The 26,079-nt window shown below is 47.4% G+C and overlaps 1 protein-coding gene and 1 long non-coding RNA gene across 6 annotated transcripts in view; one reads left to right on the forward strand and one right to left on the reverse strand.

Annotated features, from left to right (window-relative positions):
* The window catches only part of ZNF423 (zinc finger protein 423), a 209,438-nt gene that overhangs the window by 4,051 nt on the left and 179,308 nt on the right, over window positions 1-26,079 (forward strand). The window contains exon 1 of one of the 5 annotated variants that reach the window (XM_072043762.1): window positions 4,821-5,053. The exons of the other annotated variants lie outside the window; for them this stretch is intronic. The gene's annotated coding sequence lies outside the window, so the exon portion shown is untranslated. Of the gene's footprint in view, window positions 1-4,820; window positions 5,054-26,079 lie in introns of those variants that run through there. 5 annotated transcript variants of the gene reach the window in all.
* On the reverse strand, window positions 2,632-4,611 carry LOC140003473 (uncharacterized). The gene is made up of 2 exons (XR_011812227.1): window positions 4,243-4,611; window positions 2,632-4,120 (listed from the first exon to the last, which is right to left on the reverse strand). It is a non-coding gene; the product is annotated as an uncharacterized lncRNA (long non-coding RNA).

The following is a 26,079-nucleotide window of genomic DNA, read 5'->3' on the forward strand; positions in this document are numbered from 1 at the left end:
CCCAGACCATCATGGAGCGGAGAACATCCCAGCAGTTCCCCATGCCCTGCTACGAGCGGTCCCAGCCACATCCAGGCGGGCACCCTCGGAGGTTCGCTGTGGGTCACCAGCTCTGGGGAGGGCTGCGTGCTGTGTTCGCCATGGGGCTGGCACAGGGCAGGTGTTGCTGGTGCCTGTTGAGCTGTAGCTGCACCTTGCAGCCCGCTGCCTCTGGAAGCAATCCTGCGGAAGCACGGCTGCGAAAGGCGCAGGTCTGGTAGCGGAGCCGTAGGTTTCAGGTCCCACATCATGCAGTCGAGGAATGACTTGGAGGCAGTTTGTGGGGACTGGGCTGGCGGTGGCACAAGGTTTCCAGCATCAGTGCACGTTGCTTGCTGAATTTGACAGTTCTGCAAATTGCTGTCAGGTTGCGCGGGTGTTTTGTGCATAAACGTGCTAGTCAGTAATCAAACTGTTTTGCAAAAGAATGCACTAATTAAGTCTAGATTTGTTATCCTACTTGAAGTTGCAGAATTGCTGTCATATTTTTTCGCTTTCAGTTGGCAAAAATGCTGATAGAAACTTTTGATTCACACCCTACCTGCCTCATTTGTGTCAGTCAAGGGGAAAAAAAAGGGGGTTGTTCACTACTTCGTTATCTGCAAAGTAAATAAAAATACTTCAGCCATTTGCTGAGTTCCAATTAGTTGATTGCTATGAATGATCTTCTTTAAAGGAATGCTGTTTTACCTATCTGCTCATACAAAGGTTTGATTTTTAATGTCTTGTGAAAAGGATTCTCTTTGTCTTGATTGATGTCAAGAATAAAAGCGTGATGGTAATATCCCTTTGAAAGCTATTGTATTGTCAGCTCTGGCTGACAGCAGGAGGCCCTCCTAGTGCTATAGATTAGCGCTGTGAAAACACTGACATTTTCTTTGTTATATTGCTGTTGTTCTGCTTGCAAAGTCAATTATACAATGTCGGAGCTCAGTTACAGAGTTGACTGTGGAAGTAACAATGTCTTTCATACTTGTCTTAAAGATATAATTTTCTTTTTTTCCCAGTTGATAGAGAAGAACCTGCAGGTACTGGAACAGTACATTCTACAAATTAAATTTTGACAAGTATAATCATAATTGCCAAATACAAGAGACTTGTGCGATTATCCTTTAATTTTACAGTTCATTCAAGTTTCGGTGGAATTTTATTGATACAGTGAAAGCAGCAGCTAAAATTGATAAAACTCATATCAAATAAGATTACACTCTTGATTGTTCTTTATCAAGTGTAGCTTTTGGGGGATTAGGAATAATTGGAGATGTTGGTGTTTCGTCGTGGGGCTGGTGCCATGAGAACGTTTGAATCCATGCAGTACAGCGAGCGTTGCCTTTGGGGATTAGCCTGCAGTTTTTAATTTTTGAGCGTGTATTTTGATACAAGCCTAGCAGCGTTCTCCCCTGAACTCCACAAGTCCCATTTTCCTTCCTCTTTCTCCCTCCGGTATGGTTTCCTGGACAGGATCTGTGTGGTATTTAACTGGTTTTGCTGATTGAAACTCATGCCTGTGTGCAAACACCTTTTAATTGTGGTCTGTTCCCATTGGTCCTGGCAAGCATAACTAATAAATGTGGCCAAAAATTGAAAAGGGTGGAAAAGGCAATGCGAAGGGTTTAAATACAAACGGAGAGAAAATAGAATTCCCACGTTTTTAGTGATGCTGCCTCTAATGCCATTGATGAAAAGCAAATACCAAGCAGCAGCAGTGACTCTCAGAGAACGTGTCGTTTTTTGTTTTTTTTTTTTCTTCAAAAGTATCCGTGTAAAATCAGAGCAAGCTACAGAACATCATTCATTACTGAATTGCTTCAGATGACACATGCAAAAAAAATAATCAGAGAGCTCTTGTTAGGACGTTAATTGTAGGATTTCTAAATTACTATTATAAACTAATAGAGTAACAAAAGATTCCACAGTTACCAGTAATTTGTCAGGATTTATTTTGTTTTTCTTCAATAATTGAAAATTAATGTCTTGAAGTGAAAGCAGATGTTCATGCCATCCTCTGAATTGGATATAAAAATGATGTTTTGGAGATGCATTAAGCTTGCGTAAACACAAATTGTCTTATCATAGATGGGGCTTTGGCTTGGTTTTATCTATTGTTTGGTGCCAAATTAACTTTTATGTTAAACCTGGATAAGTGCTTTCAGCCTGGCTGAATGAACTAAGCCACTAAGCTATGAGCTTGGGGTGGCACCCATTGCTCGATTGTTAGAATAAACATTTTAAACACCCTCCCTCACCTGCTGGCTCTGTGAATGGCGATGCTTTCTCATGCTGTAGAATTAATATTTATTTCAGTTTTGATAAATGTGCTCTTAATTTTATTCAGTTATTTTTTACTGAACTTGTTCATCTTTATCCTCTGCCCCCCCTCCCCCCCAGTCTGGGGAATCAACATTTTCAATCATGACAACATTTGGAAAATGCAACACACACTGTGCTCTTTTTGTTTGTTTGTTTGTTTGAGGTAATCTCTTGGTCTCATTTGTTAGCCTGCAATCTGCAAAAGATAGTATTTTTTTCTTGTATTTTAATATTCTCCTAAAAGATTATTAATTACCCACAGTAATTGAACTGTCTTATAAAAGTGCCTACACCAACCCCTCATCACTCCATCAGTATTCTCCTTAAATGCCTCTGAAAAAGGATGGCTATTATGTTCCGCTGTATCCTGCTAAATGCACCGGAGTAATGAAATACTAATAACATAAAGCCTGTTACAGACTTCTGCTAAATCCTCACTGACAAATGGTGCTGGAGGGGATGGTCTGGTGTTGTGCATGCGTTACTGTACGTGGGCTGTGAGGATTCAGGTGCGTGTTGTAGCCCAGTGAGAGCCAGCTCGGAGCTTTCTGCAGTGCCCACGTTCACTCAGCGGACTTTTAGACCCAGAACTAGATTCCTGTACGTCTTCTGCTGTCCGGTAGTAAATGTAGGAATGCTGGTTACTTCTGTTAGATAAGTAAGGTAATAAAAGTTCAAAGTACTACATCTCCTGGACAACACCTATGGATATATATGTGGATATATTTACTCCAGGTAACTGGGGTGGTGTAGCAGAGTCACTTTATTCTAGAGAGCAGACGGGTGGGGAGACACTGGGAATGGTCTCTTGTGACATGTGCAGCTAAAGAAGGCTCAAGCTCAACCCCCTTGCCATGGTTTGTCCTCTCCAACATGGAAAGGGACCCGATGGAGCCAGGGAGCAGGCAGGTGGTGGCGGAGCGGGGATGTGGGGTGGTTGGTTCGCGCTGGGCAGCGCCGCAGTGCCTAGCCAGGTCGTGCGATAAGCAGCTTCATTATATTGTTTGCGTTTCTTAAAAACCTTTTCCTTTCCGACCGCAGATTAGGCACCAGAAAGACCAATTTGCAGAGCTTGTAAATGCCACTTGTTAATCATATGCACTACAATTATTATTATTTTTTTTTTCACTTTCCCCCTTGGATGTATTAAGTCAACTTTTTTTAGCTTTTTATGTAATTGAAATTTGCCCTTTTGTTACCTGGGCATGAATTATTTTTGAAATGTTGTCATTACCCGCCCTGCTGTGAGGTTTATCTCTTCTGTTCATCCTAATTAAATAAAACATAGTGTTGTTCGCCAGCCTAGCGTTGCAGTGAATTACCTGCCTGGAGGCTCGCTCTGGCATTGGTGCTTGTTGCAGCCGCAGACGTCGACTAACACGTTTACTTTTAGATTTTCATTTCAAAGGGATCAGTTTGTGCTGTGTGACAGGTGAACGGCGAATGCTTTACAGCACTTTCAAGAGCTGAACAAACAGTAAAGGACCGATGGGTACCGCAGCAGAGGGGCAGGTATGGCTGCGACACCGCCGTGGGGGCAGAGGAGCGGCGTCTTGGTGGGGTTGGCCACGGCGGAGACCTGCGTGGCTCTGCTGGGGAAAGACGAGCCCTGCCGTGGTCTCGTGCTCTCCTGGGCATTTCTGGTGGGGCTGGTCTCGGCTCTCTGCACAGCATCGCCGACGGCCGCGTTCTCCTTGGGCCTGGTGCTGATAAGGAGGGCTGTTTCAGAAGTGTAGCAGTTGGAGTTGCTTGATGCAGAAGTTATTTCCAGCTTGTATTAGAGAAAGCAAACAACATGCACGTGTTTTAAAGCAAAGCAGAGGTAAGGTCCCTGCTTGTAGAGAAGCAGTTTTTTTAAGCCTTCGATAGCTCTACAAAAACCTCGCTGCTCACCAGCAAAACCCCATTATGGGTAAAAGCACAAGAGTTAGCAAGTCGCTGTGCTCCAGTCTCTGCTGGCTCCTACAAGGCTCTGGAGGTTTGGTCAAATGTGGCCTAATTCTGCTTTCCAAATATTAAAAAATTACACAGAGGGCAAAAAGACAAGTTCTTAATATGCATATCCTGGGAAAATCCTAAAACAGTATTTTTACCCCCTCTAGTCCCAAGGCTAATCAAAATTCCTTTGTTTCCACATCTACCATTAAAATACATCCCTCCCTTGGTTGCCTGCTGAATGCACAAGTTTAACCACTCAGTTGATTGGACTCACAGAAGCTGTTACTGGCTTTACAGAGGATTTGCCTACAGATAATTCAGGGGTGGGAGGGATACCCCAGGCAATTTCCAGCAGGGCTTAATTTAGCAGCTCTGAGTATTTCTTGATGATCCTCACCTGGCTGGGGTGAGGTTTTTCTGCATTGCCATGGAGGGAAGGTAGCCAAGCCCTTCGCGTGGTGATTGCTGGGACTTGTCTCACATGGTGGGCAACTGAGTGTTAATCAAGGTGCTGGTAATAAAGATCTGCTGTGCCCTTTGAAAAGAGGGTGGTTGGTGCCCTGCAGAGCCAGAGCCCTTCACTGGGGGAGTATCTAGGACACGCTGCTCCAGTTTTTAGGATAAGGGGAAGTTTGCCCCTTGATGTTGGAGCTGGTTTGAGTGTTTAGATGTAAACCAGCGATGCAAGCCCAAGTCTTCTAGATCTACTGGAGAGCTGCAGATGCTGAGACCCCTGCTGATGTTGGAGGTCCATGAGCAAGTCTAGGTATTTATCAGCTATGGGATGAAGCCTCTGTCCTATTTTTTGTTGGTGGCAGTGTTTTTCACTGATCTCAAAAGGGATGGGATTTTATTCTCTGGTTTTGAGTCACAATTGAGGGAGAAAGCAGAGAAAAGATCTGGGGGGAGCAGTCACTTGGCACCCAACACTGCAGAGCTTATCTCCTGCTGCTTCTGCCAGCTCTCTGGGGCTGCTGCTGATGGAGTTTCTAGCAGAGCCCTGGGTGTGTTTGAGGTGCAGGGGATGCACCAGTGCTCTGGGAGCTCCCTGATGGCACTGTGGGAAACCCTAGAGACTCGGCCCGTATTTATCAGCCATTAACCCAAACAGGGGCAAGCCGTGCCTGAGCAAAACCGACCATCATTCTTCATCCTTTCAACCTCCTGTCCCTAAAACTTGAAAAGCTAAAGGAGGTGGAGAAAGCACACAGTGGAAGGGTGAGCTTAATACTTGGGGAGGCAGAAGTGTTAAGTGGAGAAAGATGGAAATAAAATAGAAAAACAAACAACCAACCAAACAAAAAACACAACCAAACAAACCAGGAAATCTGTTGCTGGCACTTGGGTATGGAAGGTGTCTGATGATTAGATGCAAAGTATTGGCACAGGTGCTAACTTACCCTTAGCTGTGTCCTTATTTTTTTTTTTAACTCTTAGTTTAAGACTGAGAGGACAAATGAATCTGAAAAGTAAATCTCGCTCTATGGAAAATAGTATAATTAAGTATAAGTGGAAAAGAAAACACTAGAAATGTAAGGCACCTAAACAAATTATATTTTTGGCTCTTAATAGACAGTGCCAGTATTTTCTCTTTAGAGGAGTATAGTTGTTGTGGTTTATGGCTGTTCTTTGTTTATTGAAGAGAAATGTGAGAACAACTGTGATCAGTCATTAGTTCTGGGAGCTTCAACTATTTTATGATCATGGCAGCCTCTGAGCTTGGCTTGTGAGAATGTCTGATTGCTCAGGGTTTGAGAGGGAAGAGGAGGTAAAGGAGGTTTTCAAGATAGCTTACTTAAATGCACACAAATATAGCATAATGTGTTTACAAACATTATGTGAAATGTCTACAAACAGTGTGTGAAGGAGAAGGTCTGAAGGATTAGATAGTAGCTTCTTTTTTTTTTTTTTGTCTTTTTTTTTAAGGCCAACTAACCTGGCTGCAAGATGCAAGGAAGCTTTTCTGGAGCGCCAGCCTGCCTGCCCTGAAAAAAGCAGCAGCCTTCTGGCTAACTGCTTGATAGGCAAATGCAGCTTTGCTTTAATTTACTTATTCAAGCTCTTGTTCAAATTTATCTTGTTTTGTTAGACTACTCAGATGAGTGAAGAGATACTGAGCTACATGCACAGTAATGCCAAGCTTGTATATTATTTATTGCTGAATTTTGTGGAGATGCCTTAGCCAGGCGATTTGCTCATGGTCTCCTTTATTTCTAGGAAAATGGCATGCCTTGCCCTTCGTAATTTCTTTGCTTTTACTGACCAGACTGTTCCCCCAGAGGGCATGTGGGATGTGGCAGAGTACTGAAAATCCTGGGATGGAGAAGTAGAGAAGGAGGTCTGTGTGTGAATGGCATCTCTCTTTCTCTAGATTTATTTGGCAAAAATGGTGTGTTTCTGGCACTGATGTTTATGTAGAGTGTAGTAGCCAAGTCTGGGTGAGAAAGTTGTTGCCTTGAAAGGATTTTCTTAAAGATAAATAAGTACTTTCAGTTAGATTCTGAACATCAGTCGGGAGTGTGGTACAATGTATTTTGAGCCTCTTTAAAACAAAACTGAATCCTTGCCTTCAGATCTGGTACTGAGTCTCACCTAATGCTTGTGTGTGGAGTCCATTGATGTGGTCCCCTTGATTTAAAGCTTTTTTCTTTCCTGCTTAATAACAGATACATGAGAGCTGCTTTAAAGCTCTGTTTTGGTTTATTTTAGTTGCTATTTTTTTGTCCTCAATAAATGCTCAAAAGAAAGCTGCTGTTTTTCTTCATCTTAATGTGAGTAAATTTGGAGTGGGACTTAAAGGTGGAGGTCGGAAAGCCCTGGGGGGTGCCCAAGGGGGCTGTGTGTGGGTTGTGTCAGAGCTGCTGCCTGCAGGAGCAGGGTCTGCTGCAAGCTTTCTGTCTGGAAAAAAAATGAAGCCCAGCCTTCATCGTATCTGTAGCCTGTGAAAAGGTTGTTGGTGGAGTCCCTTCAGCAGCCTTGCTTCCCTTCCTGCATCTCCTTGGGAAGCTTTGCTTTGTGGGGAGAGCTTCAGGTTGGCCTCCTTCCCCAGCTGGAAGCCCTTCGAATGAGGTTTTTTCTCCTCAGCCTCTGGTGGTTTTGTGCCTTGTTGTACAGAAAACAGCTGCAGGGCTGTTGGGAGAGGGGCCTGGGTGCGCCAGGAGGGGCCAGCAGGACCCTGGCCATGGCTGCTCTCAGTGGGGCCCAATGGGGAGGACGAAACACACAGGCCCATCCTGCTGGGGTGATCTGAAAGCGCTGGGAAGCCCCAGCGGGCTGGCAGGAGGGCAGTCCCTGCCCGCTGGGGAGCGGTGGGCTTTTATTAGGCAGCCTGCATCTGCTCCCCCGTCTGCCTTGCTGTCTGCTGCCGGGCTTGACTCGATTCTCTTGCATTAGCACGCCCCAACGGGTTTGTTTTCATGTGAAGGTTGTTTTTTAAACTGCTGTTGTCATATCAAGAAAGTACCCTCCAACGCCCCCTCCTCAGGAGAGCCCTGCCTGGAAAGCCGGCTGCCGCTCGGCCTGTGCTGAGCCAGGCCTGGGGGAGGATGAGCCCTGGTGGGTTTGGAGGGACTGCTCCGTGTCGGCACCACCTTAGCACCTCACCGAGGCCCATGGCGGTGCCGGCTGTGGGTCCTGTTTCACTCTTTGTGTCATAACCGCTGTGAGAGAAAGGCGGTGTAGGCCGGGCAGCGTGCTGCTGGCAGCAGTGCAGGCCTCGCAGCGTGCCGGTGGCAGCAGTGATCTGCTGTGCTGTGCTGCCACCACCACTTTCTGCTCCTGCCTGCAGGCCCCAGGTTTATGGGGGGCCAGGTTTGGGGGAGCAGGGGAGGCCCCGCAGGCTGGAGCTTGTCTGGGGGCTCTCGGCTCCTGGCAGCCGCCCCGCATGAGGAGACATGGCCGAGGAGCCATCCTCTTCTCCACCCCAACTGAGTGAAGATAATGCCACTAATAAATTAGATTATGCCTCTCAAGAAGAAGGGAGATTTATTATCCGTGTGCAGCTCTCACCATAGGCTGTGCCGCCATTGCACGTATGAGACCAAATGGGTGGTTGTATGGTGGTGAGTTGCGGTTCTTGTTGCTGATTTACAACTGTGCTCCTCTGAGCATTTTGACTATGGCTGACCCAAATACTGCTGTGCCCAGTAACCTAGTGTACAGGCTCACGAGCGTTTCTGGAATTGCAAAGCAGCAATGATCTTGCCGAGGACAAAGGCTGCTGTCCAGAGCAAGTGTCCTTGGGCCAGCCGAGCTGTCGGTGTGCATGGCCCCTACTAGCGCAGCACTGGTTGCAACCATTTGCTTTCTTATTGGGAATATTTCTGATGTGGCAAACTTACGTGGCTGTCCCTGCTGCGAAAGGGCTCTTTTCTTTCTTGTTTGCTTGTTTTTAGTCATAGGAAATACAAGTAGTCATAAGAAATACAAGAACCGGCTGTTTGCCAGTAAGAAAACAAACAAAACCCCCAAAGCAACCTAGGCATTGTACCTTTCCTTGCATTTTTTAAAAAATAAAATTCTTTGCAACTGTAAATACTGATCTGTTTTTTTGGTAGAAGCTCGTGATTCAGTGTTAAACTGATGACACATCAAAGAATAAAATAGGATTTTTGTCTGTTTTCCTATTTGTTTTTTGTCTTGTTTAGATGTGGGAAAACATTGTGGTTTGAAAAATATGAAGAAATGTTCAAATGTCTCAGATAAAGGAGTAAAAGTAAAGCTCTTTATATAACTCAGCGTGCTTGTGCAATAGCATTGGTTGGGCTGCAGTCTGGGCTCTCGAACAACCTTACTAAAAAGAAAAAAGCTTTAAATTTTATAAATATTTCTGCCTCTCTTTTGCAATACCTAACATACATTGTCTGTTCTGCTCTTAACTCCCTGATGCAGAATTCCTAAGTTTGGGCTAATAGAAAATTTGGAGGATTCTTCATTATCTGAACCTCTTGAGAAATACCAAATATGTTCCAGTAATTGTGGTGTAGTACAACAGGGAGTCGCACTGGCAGTTTGTTGGAAAGGGTTTTTCCTGTAGTTATGAAAACCATACAACTATTAAAATCCCCAAAACTGAAACCGCTGGGATTACTCATATACTTACAGTTAAGCGCATGCCTAAAGGTAGATATATTCAGCATGCATTTTTCTGACTTGCGTTTGATTCTTAGCTTGAGCGATCAGGGGGGAAAAAAGTCCTTCGATCACTTTGGTCTTGTGCAGCCTTTTTGTTCTGAGCCTATGCAGCTGTAGCACAGTGGGTTGTGGCTTGTGACAGAAGCACCCAGGTTTGCTCCCCAGCAAGCTATCGATAATAAGGAGTGGAAAGCTTGTACAGCAGTGAGATACTATGGGCTGGCAAGCAAGAGTTAAGTTGGGTTGCTCTGCTTCCTCCCACCTTCTCTTCATACCTCTGCCACAAACCGCTGGTGAGTGTGTGTGTGTGTCTCAACTTTTCTCTACCTCAATTTTTTTTTCCATCTTGGTTTTGTGCAGAGGGTATAGCAGTGACCCTTGGAGATGAAAGTGAATGTATTGGATGCTGAGGTCCTGGATACGTAAAAGTGAAATGAAACACTGGTATTACGGTTCAGGCCATAATATTTGGGTTTGCTTTTTGGTTGTTTCATCTTCCCTGTTCTAGAAAGTTAGTTTTATAGAGTAGAATTCATGTGGAAAAACTAGAAAGTGATGCTTACTTTACAATGTCCCTTATAGAGACATCTGTCCTCTGTGGGCAGCCTCTTATCGAGGAGGCCCCGTGTGCTGTATTCTGTGTTCAGGGCAGGAATATGGAGAACCATTAATATTTGTTTTGTTTCTCTCATAAAAACTCCCTTTGATTTAATACATTTAAAAAAACACTTTTTTTCTTAGAAAGCACTGGCATGTATCTCTAAGTGTCTGATGCATTATCCTAAGGACTTGATTAACACACCTATTGTTCTTAGAACAAAGTATGCTTTTTGACTATGAAGCTATGTAAACAATTTGCTTTGAAACAGAATTTGGAAATATGCAAGTTGTGAAGTATAACTAATACAAAAATGTTGTTGTTGCACTGCTGTAGCAGAGAATCCATTTGCACAAGTATCAATATGTAAGGGAATTTAATTTTAAAAACAGTCCCAACCACTTTGTAGAAAAATATAATGCAGTACGTAAACTCATTTTAGACACTACTTATTCTACTGTGTCCCATTAGTTGATGTTTGCACAGCGCTTTGAAAATGTAAAGCGCTATATAAGTGCTTATTATTACTACATTATTATTATTCTCCCTCTTGAAAAAAGACCCTCCAGGGAGGGTGAGACTCACTTTGCATTTCATCTGTAGTGCATATCCCACAAGAAATATACCTGCTTGTTTTGTTTTTTTACACTCTTCCCTCCCCACTTCCATCCCTCTTCTTAAAAAAAAAAAAAAGTTTCTTTCAGGAATTATGGAGTCCTTACTTGGTTTATAGTCAGCTTATGGGAGTAATATTTGAAGGCACACAGAAGTCTAAGAAAAATGTCCAATCTGCACAGTAAGAGGAATTGCCACCCTGGTCTCGCCCCGTGACGGCTGCAGCAGGGGCACGGGGTGCAGTGGGGGCAGCGCGGTGGTGGTGCCCTCACCAGATCTGCTTGGGCCTGGCTGCCCCATGGGTGCAGAGCGTGAGGTGAAGTGAGAGCAGGGATGGCTCCAGCACTGCCTTGAAGGGATTTCCTTCATGGGGAGGAGTGCCACATGCTTTCCTGGAGGATCGGTGCTGTTGCTGCTAGTGAAGAGAAATTCTGCGATTCCTCACCTCCTTTGCGCTCCGTTACCAGCAGCCCACATCCCTGCAGCACAGGGCTCTAGTTCAAGCTGGTCTAACCCTCTTTATCCCTTGAATCCTTTTGACAGAAGCTTATACAGCTCCATGTCCATTTATTTTACGGGGATTTCTGTTGATCAGCAAATGAGTGTGAGAGGCTGTCCGGGCACTCTGAGCTTGCTCTCTGTGTCCCCTCAGCTCTCATCAGGCAGATGAGGTCCTGCCTTTCTGTGTGCCCAACTGCTCTCTGTGACAGTAACGTCAGGGCCTTGCCTTATGCCCAGCTATCAGGCTTTGCCTCTTGCCTGAATTCCGGAAAAATCTCTGCGTTCGGCTCATTTCAGTGTGGTACTTTGCTCGTTGTGAGTCCCGTTACCGTTTGGGAGAGGGACGGGGCGTATGGCCACATCACCATTTCTAAAGAGCTGGATAACGCCCCACACAACTTCAGAGTTCAGCTTCTTGGGAAGAGATCGCCCATGTTCCTCGGTCCTTGCACCACCGCGGTGGGTTCAGTTGGCGATGCGATGATACTAATGTGGAAATGTTACGTTGCTGGCTTCTGTGAATGTCTCTTTATCTGCTGTAAGCTCTAAATGCGCTGCCACTAATGTTTAACTGAAACTTTGCAAATACCCCGCTGAGCCCTTCAGGATCGTTGCTTATGTAGACTTATTTTTTCTTTAGAAATTGTAGGTGTGGGTAATTATATGTATTTTTGAAAGCTCTAACTATGCCTCATTTAAACTTCTGCAAACATCTTTGTGAGCCCAATTAAATGCCTGCAGAAGAAAACGATCAAAAAATGAGATGGGGAAATGTGCGTTTACCCAGATACAGCTTGCAAGCCAAGCAAAATGTTATGTTAGCCCAACAAATGGGTTATTCAAGCACGGTTCTACCAAGACAAACATAGGAGAGTCAGGGATAAGTGAGTTTTGAAGCAATATGGGATGTGCCCCTCTCACGTTAAGTTATCAGGATTGCACAGGTTGAGAAAAGGCAGCTAATTTAGGGTCCACTGCAGATTTGGGTCCAATCCAGATTTGCCTTGGAAATACCTGGAAAAATTGCAGTCTGGCCTGACTTTTTCAAACGTTCCCACAAAATGCAATTTCGGGTCTGTGCCTCTGCATTACTGGATTCTTCTATTTGCACGTATTCACTTCAGCTTCGCAAAATAACCAGGCAACAATGAAGCCAGTGTAGCTGAATGAAAGGGAGGGATGTCTTATCGTACTTATGTTGAAAAAAAAAATTGACCCCTCGCGAGGAGCTCGGCGGCAGGCTGTCTCCTCGGGCCGAAGCCGTGCAGCCCCAGAGGAGCCCGCGCTGCTGGGGCCAGCGGCCCTGGGGGTCCTGCTCTGCGGGGCTGGGCCCTGATGGCCCTGGGAACACGGGCAGGAGCAGCACCAGTGCAGCAGCGGGCCCAACGCCTCGACCGTGTTGTAGGGAAGCAATTCTGCCGCACCGTGTTTAATTTCCATTTAATTTCCGTCAGAGTTGAAAGTGAAATTCGCAGATAACCGGATCGGGCCCAGCGTGCTTGCAGTCTCTGCTGCTGCTGATCAAAAGCAATACTTTGTTTCTAATTTAAGAAGGATTTTTTTTTTTTAAAGTAGTTTGAAACAAGAGGAAACTGTCACATCCTGAGTGACATCCTGTGTGCGGCAGCAACATTCTTGCTTCTAAATGATCAGCATTTCAGCCAAGGGAATAAAATCCAATCCATGTACAAATGTATTTGCTTTGTGAGGATCCTGTAGTATTGCACAAGCTATTTTCTGATGGCAGAATGCAAATCTAAAATCTATATCCAAGAGAACAAAAAGATTAATTAAATTAGCTGTCTGGAGGAAATACTGAGGACACTGAGTTATCAATTGGATTTCAGTTGATTTGTTTTAATATGCAAGATTATATTTTTAATACTGGAAATGATGGCAGTGTTTCACAGCCCAGTTAATTATTTTTCAAATCGCGTTTTCTCCAAGCCCACTGACCCCCTGGCACCTGGTGTCTCCTGACTGCTGCTGTGCTCTCTGCCTTTCCTGTGCCCTGGTGTTTGCAGGGTGCTTGTGGCTGCCACCATGGGGTCCCCGCTGTGGCCCGGGGCATTGGCCACGCAGAGCATCCCTACAGGGAGGAGCATTAGTGGATGCGTGGCCTTGGTGGGCTGGGGACACCGGCAGGGGCTGACTGCTGATGGGACACCGAAGGCAAGGATTTACACAATGCTGACCTTAAAACTTCCACATACATTTAGTGTTCTACTGGCTGCCGTCCATGGGGCTTGGAAGAGAAACTTAATGAAAGTGTGCTGTTATCGTCTAGGGGACTTACCAGTTTCTCAGACAAAATACATGTATTAGGGTATACGTGCATATTGCTGCTGGAAAGGTGGTGGTACAGGTGATTTTGTCTTCTATACTCCCCGTGAAAACCACTGGATACCTTGAAACACTTGAAGAACGCAATCCAATCTTGTAGAAAAACGTTTAGTAGCAGCTTTCGTTGAGATGAGAAGGGAAGATCTGCCCTTCAGGTGCTCATCCCTGTGTCGGTGTGGGTGGGCACATACCAGCCTGTACTCGGTGCTGGGGCAGCAGCTGGTGTCTGTGCCGGGGGTAGCAGCGAGGGGCTGGTGCTGCACGGCCCTGGGCAGGGGTCATGGGTGCACCCTGGTCCTGGCCACGGTGCCCGGCTGGGTCCGGGAGCAGCCTGGTTGTGGTGCAGGAGGGACTGGGTGCTGGGGAGCAGCGGGAGGGGCTTGTCTGGGACTGCAGTGTGGCTGTTTGTAACTCCTGGTGCTTGTTTATTTTTGTACATTGAATTAAAAATGTAAATGTTTAGCAGGTTCAGGATGGGGTGGGGAAGTTCTGCAAGCCAAGTTGCAACTCTGAAAGGTCAATTTTTTTTTTAATTTTTTTTTTTTGAACCCTTCGTTTGCCAAAACCTGGCTGTGCAGAGGGGCCGGGCAGGTAAGCAAGCTGCCCGGCAGGCTGGGGCACAGGCTGGCAGCCCTGGCCGTGGTGGGACCATCCTGTGGCAGCTGCAGGGCCTGCCCATGGGAGCTGCCCTGCTCAGCAGCCACTGCTCCGAAAAGAGCGGACTGGGTAGCCAGGAAGGGGCTGGAATATTTGGGAAGTGTCAGATAACAGTGCAAAACCTGGGCCACCAGATAGTTACACAGCCCTGAACTAGGTGCTCCGTATTAAAAAAGTTGAAGCTATGCACATATCACATCACGTTTGAGTGCCTGGTGGGAGCCAGCACTGAGCTGCACGCACTGTGAAAATGGTGCCCTGGTTGTTTAGCACAGGAAGTAGCAGCATTTCGGGTACATGTCGCTGTGATGGCAATTCTGTTATTTGAAGACACGAGAGCTTTGATGTCTGCAGTTGGTTTGGCCCTTCCGTGCACGCACTGGCTGCAGCTGTGGAGCATCTTTGTCTTGTTTTCACCTTGCGTAAGGCACACGGACAGGCGGTGGGTGATGCTCGGGAGGCAGTAATGTCCTGTGGGAAGGGGGGAGGAGGGGATGGTACAAAGGCTTTGGCGTTCTCCTTGGCTTTGCATATTTATGTGTAGGTCACCAAGACCTCTCTCCAAAAGCTCACTTCTTTTCCCTAGTGGTTCTCCCTCCCTTTTCCCTTGGCAAGATGCACCCAAAGCTCCCTGATCCATGGAGGACGTTTGTGGGGGCTGCTGGTGGCAGTGTGAGGGCTCGCCAGGTGCCAGTGAGAGCTGGAGTCAGACGGACAAGTGTGGGCAACCTGCGGCTGCTCCCGTGTCGCTGGAAGGACCCAGAGCAGCAAGCAACATCCCCGGGATCAGCACATCGCTCCCTGCCAGCCTTTTCTCATCTGGGAGCAGGGCCCATCTTTTTCTTCCTGCAATTAGCTCAATTAAATGTAGGGAGACACAAAATCCATGGTTTTGCCTCTTAAAAGTTACCTCTTTGCCAGACTTTCATTCTGCAAGCTTCTATTTTTCCTGTCTGCCCTGTGGGACCTTTTTCAGCAGACTTTTGTAATGTGTAAGCTGTTCTCTGACTTGCTGGTAAACGATTCCATTTTTTTCACTCTCAAATTTTATGAAATTAAAATTTTTGTTCTCATTTCAGACCATAAAAGTGTAAAAGACCGCTTTGAAACTGTACCCTTTTTGGCAGATTTGCATTAAATTATGTCCAATTGCTATTAGGTTAAAACTGAAATACTCTGACTTCATGTGTGAATTAGGCTCGAGGTTTAGGAAATGTAGAGTGGCAGGAGGTGATGGCAAAAGTTGTTGGAGTAATTCCATGCTATATATTTAAAATCAAATATTTTGTGAGCGTGTGGATTCTATAGCTTGATCAAAACTGTACATTATTCCCTGTGAATGGCGAGTTAGTGTTAATATTTGTGGTAGAACAAGATGTTTCTAGCTGTTTTGTTCAACAGTCAAATGAAAATTTTCTTAATGTTTTATTACTGCAAGAGTTGTAAGCTGTTTTTCTTTCTTGTAAAATTCTCTGCATTTTTCCACCCTCTCCCCCAGTGGCAATGTTGAATCTTCTTTTATAAGAGAAGGATCATTATGTATAATCAAGCAATTTAAACAAATGATCTCTTAGTTCAAGGAGACACATACTATAATATAAGCTTACTGAAATGAAAAGCTGTTGTTCAAAACACATCACGCTATTTTGGAGTTATTAAAAGCTCTTATTTTGATTTTGAAAATGGTTCTGGCTGCCAGAAGTTCGGTTGTTTGTTTTTTTTCTTTCCCACTGACTGCTAACTTATAGCTGGTGGTTTGATGACAGTACAACAGTAACAGAGATCAAGGAATATTAACCGGTGTTGTTTCCAGTTAGTTTTAAATGAAGTTAATTACCTGTCTGAGTAACGCAATATTACCAACCCAGCCATGTCAGCACGCGTGCCATAGGGGGACGATCTGCAGCTAACCAAGGTACTGGGGGTGTCACGGCACTCGGAGCCGGCTGTGGGGGGTGTGCTCAGGTGGTGTGGACACGGGGCGTGTGGGAGGCGCTGCTTTGGTGACATTTCACCAAGCGAAGGGGTTTGTACATGGTATCGCTGCAGCTGCTCCCCTCCACTCTGTCCTTTCAGAGGGCCGGGTGCCCTGTTAGCATTTGGGCTGTGCAGCGCTTACCCTGCTGCTGGTTTGTGCTCGGGTTGTACCCAGGTAGGTGAGTGATGCCTGGTTAGGGCTGAAGCCTTCACTCCACACTCCTACTCGCGCCACCAGCCTAAAAGCAGACTTCATAAAGCAGTATCTGGGTTCAGCTTGGTGGGTGGAGGTGTGGTGTTTTAGGAGACTGATTTGTAGTCTTGAGCAGTATCTATTGTGTAAGCACAGGTATGAAAAAGAATAACTTATTTAGAAAATATATTTTTTATTCTTAAAAATACTAATGCACAGGCATGTGTTAAAAACAGTGGGAGACTCCCCCCTACTCCTCCCCCCACTTAGACACAAGGTCTAAGGAGCTACAGCCCATGCCAGCTTTTCCAGGTGTCCTGCACTCTGGGGAAAGATGAGCAGAACCGTCCAGCCTTCAGTACAGTGTCCGCTGCCTCCTTGCCCTGAATCTTGACTAAGCCACAATTTTACTAGTCTGTGGGGTGCTCGGCTGTGTGCCCCCAAGCCACAGGGATGAGTAAGGCCAGGCAGGGTGCTCATCCTGTGGTGCCGGCACTGGGAAGCCCCCATGGGGCTGGTGGTGCTGGGTGGTGGCCAGCTCAAGGCTTCCTGAGCGCAGTCAAATGCCTGGTGATTACTGCATTTATCTACAACAAGTTCTTATCTGCCACATCCCAAGTAGACTATCACAAAGCCTTGTCTTAAAAGAAGGCACATTTTTAGACAAATAACTAGTGTGATGGAGGGGGAAGGATGTCTGCACCGTTATCGATTACAGGGTCAGCTTTCTGATCAATGGCAAGTTTTATATCCACTTGACTGACGCTCACCTTAACAGCCCATCCCTGAAACCAGTCAGCACTAATACAAAGTGATGGCTTCCCAGAACGCCGCGAAGTCCATAATGCATGCAGAAGGGATGGAGGCAGTCGATCCCCTTTCTGCAGTATTATTATTTAAAGAGCTCATTTGTCAGCGGGACTGGGAGTTGTTCCTGTGCCGGCGTATGCATGGCCAAAGCGTGCCTGAGTTGAGGAGCACGAATTAGCATGGGCTGAGCGCAAACAGGGCTCTTATTACTGCAGGGTTTCCATAAGGCTGTGTAACTCTAGCAGAAAACCAAGAGAACAGAGAAATCTCGTTAACAGGGAAGAATACAAGTGTGGATGGGAAATATATTCAGATGTCATAAAAATTTGTAGAGGAACTCTGCTTCACTGACCCCTTGGCTATGGGTGAAACTTTCCTGGGAAAAGACATTAGTTCGGCTAAGTAACCCTGTTTGCCTCGAGTGCAAATTAATTATCAGAACACTTTTTTATAGTGGCTAGATTGGAAGAAAGCTATTTGTATTGAAAGGTAAGGAGCTTTGGTGCATTTTTTCTTTTTTTTTCAGTTTGGCTTTGAGGAAGAGACTTGCAGATTATGGGAGGCTGTGATAGAAACAGCTGAAATCTGGGGGGACTTGTCTCGCACGCAGCGAAATTACTGCCAGGCTGCAGTTTGTCTGCGTGTGAATAACCTTGCACCTGCACGTGTTCCTGGTGTGGGAAACTTACTCGGGTGTCGCTTCATAATACCCACTGTGCTCCCTCTTCTTTAGGACAGTGGGGCTATTCTCTGTCTTCTTCCAAGTACTGTTCATGTAGTCCACCCAATTTAAAATGCAAAACTTGGTGCAAGTTGTGTTTCTTTAGGGACGCTTCTGTCAACGTACTGCCTTTTGCTGCGTCTGGAAGTGCCCACGCCCCATTTCCCAGGCTCAGCAGGACTGCTCGGAGACAGGACTTACGTTCTTGGCAGCCTTCCTTCCGACAGAGGACCAGAAATCAAAACAAGCAAATAAATATGACACAGAGACGTTACAGAACACAAAGCACTGACAAGAGCACTTGTCAGAGAGGAGCAGACACAAAATAATTTGCCTCCGAGTAAAGATGGATTGAGCTGATGTTATTCCCCGTGGTCCCCATCCATGAAACAGGGATTTTAATAACCCTGGAGGCAGGTGCAGAAGGGGCTGTAAGGAGGAAAATGAGGGTGTTTGCTGCTGCCCTCGGTGCCCTCTTTGTTTCCACAGACGCTTTCAGAGCTGCTGTCCGGGGCTTTTATACTTTTCAGCTGGGCCTTTCCTGTCCAGATGTACTCGCCCACCCTGCTTTTGGCTGGGACGGAGTTAATTTACTTCCTAGTAGCTCCTGTGGCGCTCTGCTTTGGATTTGTGATGAAAACTGCTGATAGCAGGCGGATGTCGTAGCTGCTGCTGAGTGTGCTTGCCCGGAGCCCAGTCCTTTCTGCTCCTTGCCCTGCCCACCAGCGAGCAGGCTGGGGTGCTGAGGGATGCTGAGGGACCCCAGCTCTGCTGTGCCACGGAGTGTGCTCGTGGTAGAAGCAGGGGGAGAGGAAGGAGCAGTGGGGACGCTGGGAGCGGTGGCACACCCGTTGTGTGGTGGCCCCGCTCTCCTGGCCGTGGTGGAACATCTGCCTGTGGTGGGAGGCAGCACCTGAATTCCTCCTCATGCTCTGCTTTTGCAGTGTTTGCTTTCCCTCCCAAACTGCCTTCATCCCAACCCATGAGTAGCACCCACATTTTTGCGCAAGGACTGAACAGGCGCACGTCCCCTGCCCTGTCTTTATAGGTGTGTTTTCACACGAGGGCCACAGCCTGGCACGACCCCGGCTGTGATCCTGTGCCGCTCCCTGTGAGGCTTTGCAGGCTGGGAGGCACAGCCTGGCGCGGCCTCAGCCCTGTGCCCGAGCGGCTGCAGCGTGCCTGGGTGTTCGCTCGCGGTGGAGAGCGAGATAAGTACGTGTCCCTTCAGCGTTTTATGAAACAAAGTAATGCAGATATCCATAAGTGAGACATGACACGAAGCGTACTGATAGTAAGTTTGGAATAGTTCTGGGAGTTAAGAATTTACATGTCTTTATTAATTATTAGATGTTATTAGTGAGTGACTAAGGAACTGGGAAGCTCTAAGCGTTCTTTTGAAGTAGTGTACCCAAATTAGGCTAAATAAATAAATAAATCTGAAAATGTCGGGAAACGTCTGCTCTAATGAATTTTCTAAATACACAAATCACACTTATTAAATCAGTGGATCTTTTAGCTGTAAAAATATTATTACTGTTACACGGGGGAAATCCATTCAGAATTATAAAATATTTGGAAACTCTTTCCATGTTTCGCTTCGATGGAAAGGTTGTGAGATTAATACGAATAGAAAAGAGTAGGTTTGGGGATTAAGTTTTTCAAAGCCAGCTTTCCCCCTTCTTTGTGTGTGCGCCGGTTTTCAATAAGAACTGTGTTCCCCTTTTAGTCTTGTTTAAAATAAACTACGTGTATAACAAGACGTTGAAATTTATTTATGGTATGTTAGCACTAAGGACAGGTTGTTAAGGGGTCATAAAAAATATTAGTTTCCACTTTATGGCGGCCGCGTTGGTTTTTCTTCAAATTAAATTTGACGCTACGAAGGGATATATGTGATATATAAAACGTTCTCTCCCTCACTGTAATTTCTTTCTCTGTAATGCGGCCACAAGTCTCGTCTTTCAAGGAGACAAATCTCCGCTGGGGGGCTTCTCCCGGCCGGGGCGGTGACACCCCGGCAGCGCTGCCCTGCCTGTGGGTCCTTCTGGGGGGTCCCAGACACTTCTCGTGGCACAGGAGGAGGTGGTGGATTCCCCATGTGTGAGCTCTCAGACCGGCTTTTATCTACCCTTTTATCTGTATTTTACCCTGTGGTATTTAATTCATACCAGTCGTGCGTTCCTTCGTCAAAATATTGAGGCTTGTGTACGAGAGGCTGACCTTCCTTTGAGTGTTTATCAGGCAGTTCAGAAGAGCGCATTGTTTTATTATTAAAGTACAATTTATGAAACAGAAATGATCATAGATGCAAATTTATACTTCACACATTTTTTTTTCTTAATAAGAATATGTATATTTTCATCTGGGGAGAAAGCAGCATTAGAATGAGAGCGCCTGGGGAGTGTTGCCATACCCGCGCACAGAGGCGTGCACACGCCTGCATGCACAAAGAGCCACAGGGAGCTGTTTGCTAGAGCCACAGACCCCTGCCAACAGCCCCAAAACGCCTGCTCCCCCACAACAGCTGCCCCCCGTCCCATCATCGGGTGTGGAGCCGGCACAGCGGCAGCCTGGCGTGGCTGTGCTTTGGGAAACTCGTTTCGTTCAGACTGGGACCAGCACCAAAGAGGAGGGGTAAGGGGAAATAACACCACTCGCCAGATGGGTTTTTCCAAGCCCTCACGGCTCTAATTAACGTGGCTGGTCAGGAAAGGCCTCCTCTCTTCCTTTTCCTGTGCTACCTGCTCTGGAAACAGAGCTGACCAATTTAAAAAAAAAAACAAAACACTCAGAGTTGGAAGGATTAGCAGCAAGGAGCAGTGCGTTTCTTTAGGCCGAGGGGAGGAGATCCGGCTGGAGACTCTTTGCAGCTCTGCTGAGCAGCCCTGGTGCTGGATGGGGTGTCGGTGGGGACGCAGGCGTGAGGGGTGCGGGCATCCTGACCCCAAACCTGTTTCTGAGGAGGGTGGAGGAAGAGGCTGACGTCTGTAAGAGCAGGGCTGTGCGGCTGGCCATGCCATCCATTTCCCTGAGGCAGTCGCTGCTGTTTTGGTCGTCTTCTGTTCTTTTTATCACGTGTGGTGTGAATTGTTGTGATGTCAAACTTGAGCACGAGTCCAAAAGCTTGGAGAGGGGAAGCTGCGAGCGGCTGGGTGCTGGGGTGCTGCTGCCATGGGAGGCCCCGTGCCTGCTCCTGCCCATCCCAGTGAAACGCACGGGGAAAATTGGCAATGAGGCAGGAGCGGTTTTGGGGGAGGCTTTGCAGCTCGCTGCTGGAGGAAAGGAGGAGGCAGCTTTTGAGTTCAGAGCTGCACTAGGCTTGGACAAAGCAGGAACCCTGCAGGCCGGGGTGACGGCAGTCGGCAGCAGTGGGGAGCAGCGCGTGGTACCGGTTGGTGTTTCGGGTGGCACGGTCTCTTGCACTAGGGCAGGATGAGGAGTAAGGAGCTACAGCCACGCTGCCCGTCTGCAGGTCCTAGTTGTCTACTTCTGTTCTCCCCAGGGTTAGTTCCTATTTCGATAAAAAGCACATGTAAATTAATTTCAAAGCCTTCTTGCTTTGTGTTGGCAGTCTGTTAGACGTGAACCCTCAGCATCCTCATTAGCTGCCTCAAGATAGGGCAAGCACATGTAAATTATTTTATTAGGTGTCCTGTTTGTAGGGAGACTTTATAGCCTGAATGTAAAAACAGTGCTCTTTCCTGTTTTCTTTTTCTCTCTTTTTTTTTTTTCTTTTTTTCTTTTTTTTTCCCCTCTCTGCACTGGAGAAGCCAAACACGCCATAGATGGGTCTGGTGAGACTCTGCCCCCCTCGGAGCGAAGCCCAGTTTGTTTGAACTTTGCGGTGCTCTGGTTTGGTTCAGAGACATCGCTTCGTTGCAGCCACTTCTTTGCGTTGGGTTAACAAAGCAACCAAAAAGCCGGGCACAGCCCTTGGCTCTGCTGCCTCCTGATGTACGCCCCGTGTTCTTCGTGCTCCTCAGCACGTGAAGGGAGGTATTGGAGCCGCTCGGCGTCTGCACTTGCTGACCCACCCCTGGTCCGTCACTCATCACACGTCTCACCCCGCTGTCCTCCGGGGACATGGGCCTTCTGCCGGCCTGCTGGCAGAGCAGGGGATCGCCCCTCAGGCTGCAGCATCGCCCCCTGGCACAGGGTCCTGGCGTGGAGCTGTAGGTGTGCCAGTTCCTCCTTCCTCTGCTTTCTCAAATGGATCCCCCCGATTTCAACACGTAACTGGGTTTGTCCTCCACCAGCATTCCAGATGGAACGAGAACATTTAAACTGTTGGTTGCTGAAGTAAAATACATGTTTTACGAGCGACGTGGGGGACGTCAGATTCACCTGTTTTGTTTCACTTGAGCTTTAAAACGGCTGTTTACTCATAGTAGATCTATTTTTGAAAGAAGGCGCAGACACTATGGTGACAGTTGCCTTAGAAATGCACGTAATGAGAGAGGAGCGCGCCCGCAGGCAGCCGGCTCTCGCCTCCCTGCGGCCTCGCCAGCCGCCCGCCCGCGGCCCCCTGCCCCATCTGGGGCTGCCACAGCACCCCTGGGTGCTCCCTGGGGCTGCAGGGCACCCCTGGGTGCTCCCCTGGGGCTGCAGGGCACCCCTGGGTGCTCCCATCCATCTGCCTCAGAGCCGAGGGCAGTGGTGGTGTGGGGTGAGAATTGCTCCCAGCTCTCTAAAAGCACCCAGACAAGGTATCTGCCTGTTCACTTCTAGGAGCCACGAGCTTAATGTATCGCACGTTTAAGATGCTGATCCTGAGAGTAAACTGAAACGTTGCCTGTGTTTTATTACGCCGTGCACTCGTATTTATTTACATAATAGATTTTGATGGGAAATGTATGTCTCCAGTGGAGCCTGCGAATTAGAAACAAAAACTAAATATGAGCACTGGGAATAAATATGCTGCGGCCGGTGAGTCAGGTGTGTGGGCCGCGGGCAGGGCAGTGATTAGCCATTATGGATGTCCTGCAGCCTGCCTCCTGTTACCGAGAGCAGGCTTTTATTTCGAGGGATCCCGTTATGTGCTCGCAGTTACATGAAGTTTCGCTGTGGTGGCTGAAGACCCAGGCCTGTTAGCTGCGTGCAGATTTACGGTGCGGGCTGGAGCTAATGGATACTTATCAGGCAGGCTGTATTTGGTGATCGTCCATCATTTGCTCATTAAACAGTGTATCTAAGTGATTCTCATTTCCTCCCTGCCATGTCTGGAAAGGAGGAAACTAGACACATTAGGATGGAATATTAATGTCCTGGAGGATTTAGCCACCCATAATTAGATCTTCTTTGCATAAACCTGCTAGTGCTACCTTATTTTGTTGTTTGTTTTGTTCTCCTTAATCATCTCTGCATCTTTTCCTGTTCCTATATTTCTTTGCATTTTTTTCTCATTTTTCCTTTGTAATTCTTTTCCATTTGTCTCATCGTTCTTCCTTTTTTTTGTTTTTCTTTTTCCCTGACCTACTGAGCACAGCAGCCTGGGTTTCCCCACTCCTCCCTCCTTTGCACAAAAAGGCTGACTTTGCCAGCAAAAACCACGTTCCCTGCCAAGCCCTGTAACTGACTTTGGAGAAAAGCAGCTAGAGAACTTGTGCAAATTTAGGCTCTGAACTAGCTAAATAAGCCATGTCAGTAAGCTCTCTTGTCTTATTCCCTGGCCTGCTGGCCTGTGAAAGCACAGATGTATAATGCTCCTATTTAACGGGGGAAGAAAATGCTGGCCAGAGGCCACCGATGGCTGACGGGGCTGGGCAGCAGGGAGAGACGAGGGAGCTGCTGGGCTCGTCCCCTCTGCGAGCTGAGAGTGACAGTGCCAAGGGAAAGGTGCCGGCGAGCTCGTGGTTTTGGGGCTCCTGCAGGGGACAGACTGCAGGCTAGGATGAGCATTGAGGCACCAGCACTTCCCTTCCATCTGCAAGGTGAGGTGGATGCCCCAGGACATGCTCTCTGGTGTGTGTTCCCCATACCCTGTGAAGCCCCACGACTCGCAAGCCGACCTGCACCTCAAGATGTGCCTTGATTTGCAGCGCTCCAGCCATAAAGTTTTAAGCATCCTCCACTCCCTTGGACTTGACTGGCATCGAAGCTGCTCCACGTTTCGCAGGATCAGATCCCAGCTGGGCACATGGGGCTCGGCCTGGTGTATGGGTTTGGGAGTGTATGGCTTTGTGTGAAGACTGCGGCAGAGCAGAGGCTGGGTCAGACAGCATTAAAGTGTGCATCTGAAAGGCAGAGAAGAACCCAAAGACTTGGGAACGTCACAGAGATCTTGCTTGCAAATACCCCCAGACAGGTCAGGGAAAATGTGTGATCGTTGTGTGAGTGGCTTGGGAGGCAGGCCTGGTGCTGGAGCATTTCTCTAGAGGGAGAGCAGTGAATCTCGACTCGTGCGTTGCAGCTAACACGCAGCCATCACTGAGACTTCCCTGAGTTTGTCTGAGAGCGGTCTGTCATAAACAACATCTGATAAAATCCTCCAAGCATGGCACACTCGGGCTCTCAGGTTCATGGTGCCCGAGCTCGGGCTGCGGGCAGTGGCGTGGCTCCGTCCAACTGCAACTCCTCGCCACAGCCCCGTGTAGGGATGCCTCCTGGCCAGGCCTCACACAGCCACGGTTCCTGGAGGTTTAGTGTGCGTATCAGGGAGTTTTTGTGTTACGAGAAGAATTAAACCAGTCCTCGAAGCCTGTGTAATAGGATAAGGGAGCACGCACATGCCATCTGAATTGCTGAGGGCTGCTGCTCGCTTGTAAAGCTTGATTGCATCTAGAAATCAACATTTGGTTCAGAAGCGTCTTCCTTTGATAAGGTTAACTTCTTTCCTGGGAGTGATAAAGTGTTAAATAAGCACTGTGGCTGTGAATGGAGCGCAGGTAATGGTAGCCCCATAAATAGATGCTCTCGCTCTTGGGGAAATGGATGCTGAAGCCTGTCAGAAGTTTTTCTGAGCACAAAGAACTGAAATCTCTGTGCCTGCAGCACTCGTGACCTAGCAATTAAATCAGCATCCTTGGAGAGCCAAGGATGGCTGAGACAAGTGGGCAAAAGGAAAATATTTGGGGTGCACGGGAGTGCCATGCTGCGATGTCACCCCTTGGCCATGGCTGTGCTGCCCTTGCCCTGGGTCTTGTGCCCAGATCCCTCATCTGCTCTGCTCGGGGGGCATGCAATGGGGCCCCCAGTGCTGGGGAATAATGGGGGCAGAATGGGAAAAACAAAAACAAAACAAACAAACAAACAAAACAAAACAAAACAAACACAAAAGTTGATGCTTTAGATATAGAAATCCTGTGCTGTGGACATTGATATGAAGGTTTAGTACTTTAGAGCAGTGAAGCAGATACAACATCTCTGGTTGCTCTGTGAAATCTCAGCTTTCCCTATGAAACCGTGCTGGTTCCCTGCCGTGTTCCCAGGCTGCAGGATGTGCCAGATGGCAGTGGGGCTCCGCAGTGCCCGTATCCTGCTGGGGCCGAGCATCGGGGTGTGGGGTGTGCGCCTGCATGCCCCCAGGTGAGCCAGCACAGGGCCAGGGTCTGGTCCCTGGCTTCAGCAACTGTGATCGTCTGGTGTGTCTCAGAAAGCCTATTTTCTTGCTAATGAAATGGGAGTTATTCTACTGTGCTACGTATTGTGAAAGTAATCACGTCGAACACTTTGTACCTCTTCGTAGGCTTTTTTCCCCCATTACGGCTGCTTAAATAATAGCATCCACAAAGTGAGTGGTAATACAAACTGGCCACCTGAGTCAAACTAGGTTTCAAGGAGTGACAGCCAAAATATTAAGAAATTGAAGCTTTAACTGAAAAATCAACTGAAGTAAATTACTCTGGCTGATATTATGGGCCAAGGGTGGTTCTGCCTCAGTTCTCCACAGTGAGAGCTGGGAACCCTTCCCAGCCGCAGCCACAGGACCTGCTGCCAACCCACCCTGCCCTCCCTGGGGTCCCAAGGCACTTCTCCCCAGACATGGCCGTGGGACTCCCTGTCCCCGATGTGAGCATTACATCGTTGAGCCTCCGACTGTCCCAGGAAAGCTCCGGCTTCCCCATGAGGCCCGTAATGGCTGGGCACAACGGAGGGCAGGCTGTAGCTGTTGCTGTTTGGCTGTGCAGGCTGATTTTGGGGAGGAAAAAAAAATGTTCTGTTCCTCTGATTTCTGTGGCTTCTGCTTGCTGTCATGGCCGAGGTGAAATCACAGTGACACCCGTTCAAGCAGTGACTCACAAA

This window comes from Anas platyrhynchos, chromosome 12, assembly GCF_047663525.1.
Source record: "Anas platyrhynchos isolate ZD024472 breed Pekin duck chromosome 12, IASCAAS_PekinDuck_T2T, whole genome shotgun sequence".
NCBI classification, from domain to species: domain Eukaryota; kingdom Metazoa; phylum Chordata; class Aves; order Anseriformes; family Anatidae; genus Anas; species Anas platyrhynchos.